This window comes from Rhinatrema bivittatum, chromosome 4 (assembly GCF_901001135.1).
Source record: "Rhinatrema bivittatum chromosome 4, aRhiBiv1.1, whole genome shotgun sequence".
Classification (NCBI taxonomy): Eukaryota; Metazoa; Chordata; class Amphibia; order Gymnophiona; family Rhinatrematidae; genus Rhinatrema; species Rhinatrema bivittatum.
This window is the reverse complement of record NC_042618.1, coordinates 398,893,970-398,906,717: the sequence shown is the minus strand read 5'-3', so window position 1 is coordinate 398,906,717 and position 12,748 is coordinate 398,893,970. Positions and strand designations below refer to the sequence as shown.

At 39.1% G+C, this 12,748-nt stretch overlaps 1 protein-coding gene across 2 annotated transcripts in view; it reads right to left on the bottom strand.

Moving 5' to 3' along the window:
* The window catches only part of LOC115091128 (monocarboxylate transporter 2-like), a 107,446-nt gene extending 95,603 nt beyond the window's left edge, over positions 1–11,843 (bottom strand). Inside the window, exons 1-2 of one of the 2 annotated variants that reach the window (XM_029601054.1) lie at positions 11,051–11,322; positions 10,493–10,615 (exon numbers count right to left, since the gene is read on the bottom strand). The gene's annotated coding sequence lies outside the window, so the exon portion shown is untranslated. Of the gene's footprint in view, positions 1–10,492; positions 10,616–11,050; positions 11,323–11,628 lie in introns of those variants that run through there. The other variant, XM_029601055.1, reaches the window with a different exon arrangement.
* Between the last annotated feature and the right edge of the window lie 905 nt (positions 11,844–12,748).

The following is a 12,748-nucleotide window of genomic DNA, read 5'->3' as shown; positions in this document are numbered from 1 at the left end:
TAAAAGCAGTTTGTGACTCATACATACTGTGTACCTGGAGGTCCCACAAAAAGAAAAGAAACAGAAAAGTAAAAGAAATTTCAATATAATTAATAAATTTAAATTAACTTGGTGATTAATGTTGGATTTGGTTGTGTAAGGCCCCAGATTACATTGTGTTCTGGGCTTGTAGTTTGTGATTGGAAGAAATATTTCCTGACATTGGTCCCTGGGGTATCATTTCGTGACCTCTAGTTCTACTAGAGGTCAACTGCTCCTTAATTCAAGGAAAGGTCCCAGATCAACTCAAGATAGCCGTTCTGAAACCTTTACTAAAAAAACCAAACCTTTCAACGGATGACCCTGCAAATTTCCGCCCTATCGCTAACCTTCCCCTGATCTCAAGAGTGATGGAAAGATTCATCAACAAGCAACTGTCGGAATACCTGGAGGATAACAACATTCTCTCCCCTTTCCAGTTTGGCTTCAGGAAATCACAAAACACTGAAGCTCTTCTAACATCATTATCTGACAGCATCCTTATTAATCTCGAAAAAAAACAACCTTACCTCCTCGCTCTCCTTGACCTATCCGCCGCATTCGACACAGTCAACCATACCATCCTACTCGAACGGCTATCCGATATAGGAATTCAAGGAGAAGCTCATAGCTGGTTCCAATCGTTCCTGGAGAACAGATTCTACAGAGTAAAAATCAATAATGAAGAATCACACCCTATCAAATCAACTAGAGGAGTACCACAAGGATCATCTCTCTCCCCTACGTTATTTAATATTTACCTGCTTCCACTATGCCACTTACTCTCTAACCTCAAGCTAAAACATTATATTTTCGCTGATGACATCCAGATTCTCATGCCCATCACAGAATCACTGCAAAAAACTTGGGCACATTGGAATAACTGCTTACAAGCTATCAACACTCTGCTATCCAGCTTGAACCTCATACTCAACCCAAACAAAACAGAAATCCTCATCTCACCTGACGAAAACCATACCCTTACCAACTCCCAAAGCGCAACACAATTCTCAAAACTAACTATTAACCACTCCACCTCCGTCAGAGACCTGGGGGTGCGTCTCGACAACAAATTCAACCTTAAATCCTTCATTACCAACACAACCAAAGAATGCTATTTCAAACTCCGTGCTAAAAAATCTTAAACCTCTTCTTCACTTCAGTGACTTCCGGCTAGTAGTCCAGTCTATAATTCTGTCCAAACTGGACTACTGCAACTCTCTACTGCTAGGTCTTCCAGCCTTATCCACAAGACCATTACAGATGGTGCAGAATGCCGCAGCGAGGCTACTCACTAACACAAATAAAAGAACTCACATAACACCTATTCTTCACAGCCTTCCTATAAAAGCTAGAATCACCTACAGGACATTATCAATGATCCACAAGGATATCATGGGCATCGCCCACCTAAATCTAAACTCACAACTCCGCCCTCACACATCACAAAGACCCATAAGGTACAACTACAAAGGTTCCTTATATGCTCCCCCAATCAAAACTACACTAACAAAACTAGCACTCTCCACAGCCGGGCCCACCCTCTGGAACTCATTACCGCCGGATCTACGCCAAGAGCCCTGTCATCTAACTTTTAAGAAAAACCTAAAAACGTGGCTTTTCAGGCAAGCCTATACAGAATCTCAAGATCACTCAGACACAGGTCAAAGAGAAAAATAGTCCAACATCAGATCCTCGATCACCTATACCCCCCTCAAGAACCAACCACGCCAGATCTGAACAACACACCTGTTTAAGACTCCTTCTCTGATTCATCAGTCTTCTTTAAACCATGCATAACTCGGACTTTTTGCACATCAACAAGGTCTATGTACCCACATATCACATTCTAGACTACCCCTTTAATTATTCAAGATATTTATTCACGTTTTAAACATTCCTTATATTTATCCACGTCCTGTTGACAAGTTATTATTATTATTGTATATGTAATATCTAATTTATATTATTTATATTTGTGTTATATGTTATATGCTACTCATATGTTAAGAAACGCTGTTTAATGTAATGCCCTATTGCGACAGTTTTGTTCTATGTAAACCGACCTGATTCGATACCTGTATTGAGAACGTCGGTATATAAAAATCCAAAATAAATAAATAAATACTGATTTCTTTCCAATGGAGAAGGTTTGTCAAATGTACATCATTAAAACCTTTCAGGTATCTGAAGGTCTGTATCATATCTCCCCTGCACCTCCTCTCCTCTAGGGTATACATATTTAGGTCCTTCAACCTCTCCTCATAAGTCATTTGATGGGGACCCTCCACTATTTTTGTCACCCTTCTCTGGACTGCCTCCATCCTGTCTCTGTCCCTTTCGAGACAGGGTCTCCAGAACTGAACATAATACTCCAGGTGAGGCCTCACCAAGAACCTGTACAAGGGGATTATCACTTCCTTTTTCTTACTGGTTTTTCTTCTCTATGCAGCCCAGAATTCTTCTGGCTTTAGCTATCGCCCTGTTACATTGCTACACTATCACCCCAAAGTTCCACTCTTGCTCCATGCATAACAGCCCTTCACCCCCCATCACATACAGCTCTTTTGGATTACCACACCCCAGATGCATGACTCTGCACTTGTTGGCATTGAATCCCAGCTGCCATTTTGTTGACCAAGCTTCCTTAAATCATGTTTCAATTCTCTTTACTCCTTTCGGCATGTCCCCTCTGTTGCAGATCTTAGTAGCATCTGCAAAAAGACAAATTTTACCTTCTATCCCTTCCACAATTTTGCTCACAAAGATATTGAACAGGACCGGTCCCAACACCAATCCTTGTGGCACTCTGCTGCTTAACACCATTCTCTCTTCACAGTAGGTTCCATTTACCATCCACTATAAAGCCTAGACCTCTTTCCTGGGTGGTAACTCCTAATGTAGAAGCTAATATCATGTAACCACAGAAAGAGTTATTTTTCCCTATTTGCATTACCTTGCACTTACCCAATCTTCCAGTCTCACAAGGTCTTCTTGCAATTTATCACAATTTGCTTGAGATTTAACTACGCTGAATAATTGTATCATATGCAAATTTAAGCACATCTCTCATCATGCCCCCTTCCAGATCATTTATAAATATATTTAAAAAGCACCAGTCCTAGTACAGAGCCCTGAGGCACTCCACTGTGAAAACAGACCATTTAATCCTACTCTGTTTCCTGTCTTTTAACTAGTTTGCAATCCACAAAAGGATATTACTTTCTATCCCATGACTTTTTATTTATTTATCTATCAAGTTTTATATACCATCATTCGGTAATGCCATCACAACGGTTTACATATTTAAAACAAGGGATATGAAAGTTTACAAATAACAAAAAAGGAAGAAGCCTCTCATGAGGGTCTGTGTCGAATGCCTTCTGAAAATCCATATACACCACATCTACCTGTTCACCTTTTTCCACGTTTATTCACCCCTTCATAAAAATGTAGATTTATGAGGCAAGTAGATTTGTGGGTAAGTCCATGCTGGCTGTATCCCATTAAACCATGTCTGTCTATCTAAATGTTCTGTGATTTTATTCTTTATAACCAAGTTGCTCTTGAAGAAAAGCAGTTAAGTCTAAAGTCTCTTAGGATAAATCAGATTTAACAGAAGAACTTACAATGTGTTCGATTCCTCTTACTCGGAAGATTGAAAACATTCATAATAGGAGGAGTTGCATCATTAGGGACCTTCAACATTTCAATATAAAACTTTAACATATTCCTAGGTGCTATTATGAAAACTTTGGGAAATTCAGAAAATGTAAATTTAACTTTGTTGAATAATTTTCCATATCTTCGAACTTATAATGTACAATCTCACTGTCTTTAATTAAAGCTGTTGAAAAATTCTGCTAAGTAGTAAATTGTGCTTCCAGTCTATCAAACTTCTTTTCATATTTGCAACATTTTTGGAAATGAGAGCCCATTTGAGAATGCAACTCCTATAAAGAAATCAAAGTTCTATCAATTCTATTTGTGAGAGATTTTTACAATCTCGAGATGGCTGTCCAATGAGTCTCTACAGTTATTTGAGGTCTAATTAAGGCGGAGCAGGAGTTCACATCTTGGGTCCCTAAGGCTAATCACAGCTCTTCCTTCCTAATAGGTCATCCCAAGTCAAATTGGGCAAGCACATATCTGATACTTTCTATATTGATACAGGTGACCCTGAAGGTTCAGCCCTCTCAGCAATAATATTTATATACTCCCACTGTGTAAATGACTGGAGAATTTAGAAATGTCTTTCTTCTTGTATGCTGACATACAATTTTACATCCCATTCTCTAAATCACTGGAAAATACAGTATCAACACTATTGACCTATTTGAAAACAATACAGCAAGAGCTCTCTCATCTTAAACTAACATTAAACCCTAGAAAGACTGAAGTCATTTGGTTAAGTAGAAATCCTTCTAAAGTTACACCTCCAATCCTAGCCTTGGGTACTTTTCAAATTATTCCCACAAGCCAACTACAGAATTTAGGTATCCAACTGGATGAAAACTTTACTATGAAAAAGCACATCAATAAATTAATACAGGTTATGCCAAGTTACATATATTACATTGGTTGAAACCTAAGATTTCCATACTGTACTGCAAACTATTTTCTCAAATATAGACTGTTACTCTGTCTTCCCACATTTCTCTTGAAACCACTATAACTATTGCAAAATGCCTCAGCTAGACTTTTATTAAGAACTAGGAAATGTGATCGCATTACACCATCACTGATCTCGCTGCACTGGCTGCCCATTCAATCCTGAATCTATCAATATATTGAAAATCATTCATTCTAGTAATACTGGTATGATCAGTATGACATTACAACCATGCATACTTCAGCAAAAAATTAAGATCTCAAAATAAAGGACTATTGACTGTTCCACTATTCGGAGTACAGACTCAAGTAAAAGACCGTGTATTTTCCATAGCAAGTCCAAAGCTTTGGAACTTTCTACCTGGGATGTTATGTGTTATACCAGACAGAAAGATTTAATTGTGAGCTAAAAACATGGCTATTAAAAAATGCATATAACCTAACTTAAAAACATCAGAATGTAAAAGAACTACAGTACAACAACAATATAGACAAGAAATATTAAAGCAAGAGGAATAAATCATAATGAGACATAAGAATCTTAAAACAAAGCACGTTTATTTAGACATTTTATATACTGTCGTTCCATGTAATGATCACAACGGTTTAACAGAAGTAACATTATAACTATTAATCAACAAATCTTGATGGTTTACATAGGTAAACTTCTTTGCAACAATAACTTAACATCAGCTCCAGGGTATAATGTGATTTATTGGTTGGCAAATAGGGATGTGAATCGTTTTTCAACGATTAAAATTATCGTCCGATAATGTTTATATCGTCTTAAATCGTTATAGAACATGATACAATAGAAATTCTAACGATTTATCGTTAAAAATCGTTAAATCGTGTTAGTGCGCACTAACTCCCCGTTAGTGCGCACTAACTGAAAATGATACAAATAAACACTTTCCAGGTCACTGAAGGTCAGTTAGGAATGAATGTGTGTTCCTATTGGCTGGCTGCCCTCTTATCTATTGATGTTACCAAGGTTACCACTGAGGTGATGGTTGGGGGGATGGGAAATGGAACTGGAAACTAACGAACACCAACAGAAAATGAAACAAAGTGTTCACACTTCCCAGGTCAGTAAAGGTCACTTAGGAATGAATATGTATGTATGTATTCCTATTGGCTGGCTGTGCTCTTATCTATTGATGTTACCAATATGGTTGGGGGGATGTGAAATGGAAACAGTTGGAAGCTTGACAAAAAAAGTAATGTAATGATCAGCACTCACGTGACTAGAACTTGTTTGTTTATTATTTTTGTTAGCAGGCACCTGAAATGCTAGTGCATGTTGAATTTGCCAATCACTGTGCATTTTAGAAAGGTGGTCCTGGCTGGAACTGTACACAGTTCAAATATATGTAATTGATTGTTGGTAAGTGTATTTTTTAAGTAGCCACACTGGCACCAGTATGTTTACTTTTCCTCCTACTTAACTCACTAGCTCAGCTTTGTAAGAAGGGCTTCTCTGCTTGTGTGTTGTTTTTGTTTGGTGTGAGGAGAGCAGAAACATCAGATCTTTATTCAATCTACTACAGTCATCTCTTACAGTGCCCTATCCCTATTAATACCAGGACTGTTGTGATCTTCCTGCACACAGTGCCCTAACCCTGATACCAGTCTGAGACAGCTCCCTCCCTGCATTACTAGTGAGAGGCTGGCTTCACAGACAGGGGGGAGCTGCCTGACCCTCACTCCTGACTTCCCCATGTCCCAGCTAGTGAATGGTGTGTGGGTGAGGGGGGGGGGTGGATGGTGAAGTCTGAGACAGCTCCCTCCCTGCATTACTAGTGAGAGGCTGGCTTCACAGACAGGGGGGAGCTGCCTGACCCTCACTCCTGACTTCCCCCATGTCCCAGCTAGTGAATGGTGTGTGGGTGAGGGGGGGGGGGGGGGGGAGGATGGTGAAGTCTGAGACAGCTCCCTCCCTGCATTACTAGTGAGAGGCTGGCTTCACAGACAGGGGGGAGCTGCCTGACCCTCACTCCTCCGGGGTATTGTGATCTTCCTGCACACAGTGCCCTATCCCTGATACCAGGGGTGTTGTGATCTTCCTTCATGCAGTGCCCTATCCCTATTAATACCAGGAGTGTTGTGATCTTCATGCATGCAGTGCCCTATCCCTATTAATACCAGGAGTGTTGTGATCTTCCTGCACGCAGTGCCCTATCCCTGATATCGGGATGTGTGCAAGAAGATCACAACACCCCCGGTATCAGGAATAGGGCACTGTGTGCAGGAAGATCACAACACCCCCAGTATCAGGAATAGGGCACTGTGTGCAGGAAGATCACAACACCCCTGGTATTAGGGATAGGGCACTGTGTGCAGGAAGATCACAACACTCCTGGTATTAATAGGGATAGGGCACTGTGTGCAGGAAGATCACAATACCCCTGGTATCAGGGTTAGGGCACAAGTTCTAGTCACATTGACTGATCACATTACTTGTTTTGTCAAGCTACCAACTGTCTCCATTTCCCATCCCCCATATACTGTCAGTAGGAAACTTGGTAACATGAATAAATAAGAGGGCAGCCAATAGGAATACATATTCATTCCTAAACTGACCTTAACTGACCTGAAAAGTGTCAAATTGTATCATTTTCAGTTAGTGCGCACTAACTCCCAGTTAGTGCGCACTAATCGGAAAAAACGATTTTTAACGATTTTTTAACTAAAAAATTGTGCCTAAGACGATTTTCTTGCCCTGCCACACGATTTCTATCGTTAAGACGATATGGAAAACGATTCACATCCCTACAACCACACTCTCCTTGCATCTCACACTTACTGCCATTTCCCTGTCTAAAGCTGATTATATTTCTGCATTTCAGCTTATCATTAGAACTTAAGCTAATTCTCCCTGCTCCTTATGTGAACACTGCCTCATATATTTATTTATTTAGGTTTTTTATATACCGGCATTCATGAACAAGTCACATCATGCTGGTTTACACAGAAACAAGTTTACATAGAAAATATGGTTTATGGTTTACATAGAAAATATAAAATTTAAGTCACTTTTCATAATTCCTCTCAGTCAATATTATGTGAAACTTTATATTACTTTAATGAATTTTACTCTTTAGAGAGCCTCAGACTGCTTTTGTCACAAACTATCTGTTCAGCAGTTTGCTCTTAGCTGTTTCAACTGATGCTCTGACTACAATTCTAAACTATAAGCAATTAAAAATATGCTACTGTATCAATGCCTCATGATCTCTCTGAAGGACTAATGCTTGTACTTTTGAGTTTCTATATTCATATGTCAGCTGTTAAAAAATTAACCCCTTTGCTTCAAGTGAGGACAGCTTAGATATAATTTTGATGTGCTTTCTCTCTTTTTAAAATAACTTTAAACCCATTGAACCAGGTCACTTCACTACTCCCCAAAGTGTCCTTCCACAACGAAGATCGCAGCCAAGCTGACTGTTTATATGGCTACAGCTTTGCTTTGGGCATTCAAAACTATTTAGAATGTTGAGCAGCCTTGCTAAGGGGGAAAACCCAGACTGGATCAGGGAAAACCATCTGGAATGTAGTTAGTTTAGCAAAAAACAAAAAACAATGAGGATAAATAAGATATTTTTGGGAAAAGAAGATTTATCAAATCAACTACACACCCACATAATTAAAATCACACCATATTGTACCCCAAATACAAAATATCCCACTTTTCAATTTTAGTATTCCCAAATTTTACTAAAAACCGAAGAGGCTCTTTCACCCCACTCTTCACCACAAATATTCATATCTTCCCATCCTGCTGTATCTTCAAAGGTAGCCACCTTCCTTTTCTTTCCAACAGTCACAGCTGTATCTCAGGTTCTCATAGGTAAACACCCCACAATCTCTTGATCTTCATAGATTAACCCCAACACAGAGGCCTCAATGTTTCACCATCTGCTTGGCTTCATGAGGGGGAAGCTAAACTCACTTGCAGCTTTAAAATAAAAACATACCACATCACCATCATTTCTCTTACACAAACATCCCCATAAACACCATCTGCATATTTCAACATCTTGTATTAAAACCCTTTTCCAAATCTTACATTATCTTAAAGTTCTTCATGGGTACAAATTACTCACTAACACGTTTTGAAGAGTCTGTGTCTTATGTTCTCAAATAGTAGATCTCTGCATTTAACAGATTCAAAAACATTTCACCAAGTTGTTATAAATCACCATTTACAGCACATGTTTCCACATTAAAAAAGAAAGAGAACTCATTGCACCGAACTTAACCAAATCCTTTTTTTTCAATTTTTTCTTCATGGCCACTGCGCCATTACTGACTGCTACAGGTTCCAATTTGAAGTTTCAGAACGCCGTGGCTGCGCATTAGATTATATCCACCCCTAATCTCATCCGGGTACTGAATCTCTGTCACTCACCACATAAAAACACACCCTCCCCATCTGGGAACTTTCCAATACCACAAACCTTTGAACAGAAAACTTTATACAACCACTCCTGCTCATTCTCATTGACTTACCACAAAGGATTTTCATATTCCTCCCTCAATTATTACTGTCAGGTCAAGCGCATTACTCCCCATCTTGTATCATTCTAATGCCCAAATCACCCTCTCTAACCCAATCAATTCCTTATAGGCTTCCCAAAAAGATCTTTTCTTCACACACACACACCATTGTATCTACCTCACACTCACATCCCCTCATCAAACACACAAATCTCTGTTTCCCACCCCTTTCTGCATATCCCTAAAAGAATGCATCCCATTCTATTGTGGCATTTAAGCCATCAGGTGGGACCGACTCCCACCAGTAAATACATTTCTGTTCAACTTGACGAAGTCTTAAAGAAATATCCCCCCTTCTGGGTAATTGGACTTGCTGGATAACAAAAAAAAAATGTCAAATCATCTACTGCATGATTACACAAAAGCCAATGTTTTACCAGGGGAGACTAAGTGTTTAGTCCTAATGCAGCTTTTATGTTGAATAATTCTGCTTTTGATTGTTAATCTCATCTGTCCAATATAAATCTTTTGACAGGGGCACAAGACTGCATACACTACCTTGTTAGTCTCAAGTGTAATGATCATTCAAATAATACATATATAAATGTTGCATTAATGGTGTGGGAGGATTCTGTATAAATATAGTAGTACTGTCTGGTGTTTGGGAAACTACACTCTAAAAAAAGGTAGAGAGTGCTCTTATCTCACTCTGTTTTTAAATTTCTATATATATCAATACACATTCACCTCCAAATAACTTATCAAACTTTTATCATCATAATATAATATTGATTTAACATCTATAAAATTGTAAAAAAAAAAAACCCCATCTTTTAATGTAGGAAAAATCTTTAAATTCCAATTCTTTATTAAATAAATCTTCTGTCAAAAAATTAATATTTATAATAAACCTTTTCACAAATCCCACCTACCCCATAAAAACAACCCTATTTATACCTCAATCGTACATTCATACACCATTCACCTCATATGATAAACTACCCTTCCCTCGCTATCTTATCCCTTAAAATATATGAAGCCAATCCTATTATCTTCCAATCGATGAGCTAACCCTTTCCTATTAACTAACTTAATTCATGCATACACAAGGCTGTTTTTTTTTTAACACCATTAACACCACAGTATCTCCATATAGGTTAAAACTATCATATAAACATGTACATTATCTCACTATTTTACAATAACACATCCATTTCTACCTAGTAATCAATAATACATTGTTTCAAAATCACATTCAATGTTTATATACACATGAATCAGTTAATTAGCAGTATTAGCACATTAATGTCTCTATGTAATGTACTTCCTCTTATACTGTATCTTAAATGATGATATTCTTTACAATGTCTCTCTGTTCCTGTTATGCATATATCCCATTCCAACAAGGCACTTGTTTCACTTGAATAGCTTCCTCAGGGGATTTTAATCCTTCATCAGAGAACATCCCATACAGTGTTGGCACAAACTAAAAAAATTTTAAAATAAAAAGAAACTCATGAAATGTAGAACTTTAATACCTATCGATACACAAACTCAAATCCATCAACAAAACCACATACTTCGCTAATTTTATTATTCAACTATAATATTTACCTTTAAGAAATAATCATACATTTTTTTAAATTATTTCCCTCAGAATACATTAAACAATTGATTTAAAGATGTTACACTATGTTTCCTTTTAGTTTTACTCTGTGTCTTTTTTGATACAAAATACAATATTTCTTATAAGTGCTCATATTAATTGACACTTTTTGATAACATTTATATTTAAATAGGTGTCCTTGGCCCTTAATTATATGCCACCTATACTCTTGTTTCATTTATTTTAATCATTTTCAGACATTTTTATACCTTTTTAGGGACATTTGAAACATCACTGTTTCTAGGTATTTCTCACCTTTAAAAGTCAAGTTTGGGGTCATGAAAAGCCTCCTAGAGATCCAGTGTGCTGTGCCCTGGGGTGTCGTGGGCGACCTCCGAAGTCACTCCCAGGTTGCTAGTCCCACTCCGAATGGTCTCCCATTCTGAAACTTTTGCCCCATGGTATCCTCAGCTGTTAGTCCTAGCAGCTACTTTGGTTCTGTAGGGCCTTGCTGCAGGCCTCCTGGCCTCGGGACGGCCTGTCCTTAAACCCAGGAACTGCTTGGCTCAGAGTGCCACCAAGTTCCACCCAAGTAAAATACAAAACAACAATGCATAATCAGAAAGTCTCAGTCCCTCTTATCAACTTCTTTTACTAACAGTCACCCCAAAAGGTCAAAAGAACTCCCTTTCTTATATGGCTACAAGATTAGGCTTTCTCAGCCAAATCACCGCCCTGCTTGGGAGTTGCTCAACCCACCCCAACTCCCCTCAGTTGTGCAGCAGGTTGCGGTCTTGCCAAACCAAACAGCAAACTCGATGCAGCTTAGCTTAAGAGAAAGAACATTCTTCCTAACACTTTAAAACCTCCCTTCTCCCAACCAGGTCACTCACTCTGTCTCCATGGCAGATTCTGAGGACTCCTCTGTCAGAGAATTCACCTCCATCTCTTCCTCAGCCTCTGAAGAACAGGTCTTTTCAGACCACCTCCATCATTCAGGCACACCCTTCTCCTCTATTGCCATGGGTTCAGGTGTGCCAGATTCATTACTGCTTGATTCAACTGCTTGCTCCACCTCTTCTCTGGCCCATAGGTTCAGCTGTGCCTCCGTAAACCTGGGAATTGTAGTTCTTCTCAAGCCCTTCAACACCCCCTGCTGTCTAACTCAATGTGCCTTCCTCCCCGATTTGTTTGTTTGTTCTGGGTTGAAATATGCCCCCTGCTGTCTAACTCAATGTGCCTTCCTCCCCGATTTGTTTGTTTGTTCTGGGTTGAAATATGCCCCCTGCTGTCTAACTCAATGTGCCTTCCTCCCCGATTTGTTTGTTTGTTCTGGGTTGAAATATGCCCCCTGCTGTCTAACTCAATGTGCCTTCCTCCCCGATTTGTTTGTTTGTTCTGGGTTGAAATATGCCCCCTGCTGTCTAACTCAATGTGCCTTCCTCCCCGATTGTTTGTTTGTTCTGGGTTGAAATATGCCCCCTGCTGTCTAACTCAATGTGCCTTCCTCCCCGATTTGTTTGTTTGTTCTGGTTGAAATATGCCCCCTGCTGTCTAACTCAATGTGCCTTCCTCCCCGATTTGTTTGTTTGTTCTGGGTTGAAATATGCCCCCTGCTGTCTAACTCAATGTGCCTTCCTCCCCGATTTGTTTGTTTGTTCTGGGTTGAAATATGCCCCCTGCTGTCTAACTCAATGTGCCTTCCTCCCCGATTTGTTTGTTTGTTCTGGGTTGAAATATGCCCCCTGCTGTCTAACTCAATGTGCCTTCCTCCCCGATTTGTTTGTTTGTTCTGGGTTGAAATATGCCCCCTGCTGTCTAACTCAATGTGCCTTCCTCCCCGATTTGTTTGTTTGTTCTGGGTTGAAATATGCCCCCTGCTGTCTAACTAGGGTGTTGGTTTTCTCTTTTTTAGTACAACTCTGCTTTTGCGGCCTCAAAGCAGGTTTTACCTCATTACAGTGGTTATTTTGTTTTGGCTTATAGTTTAGGTTTATATGTATACTTTTATTA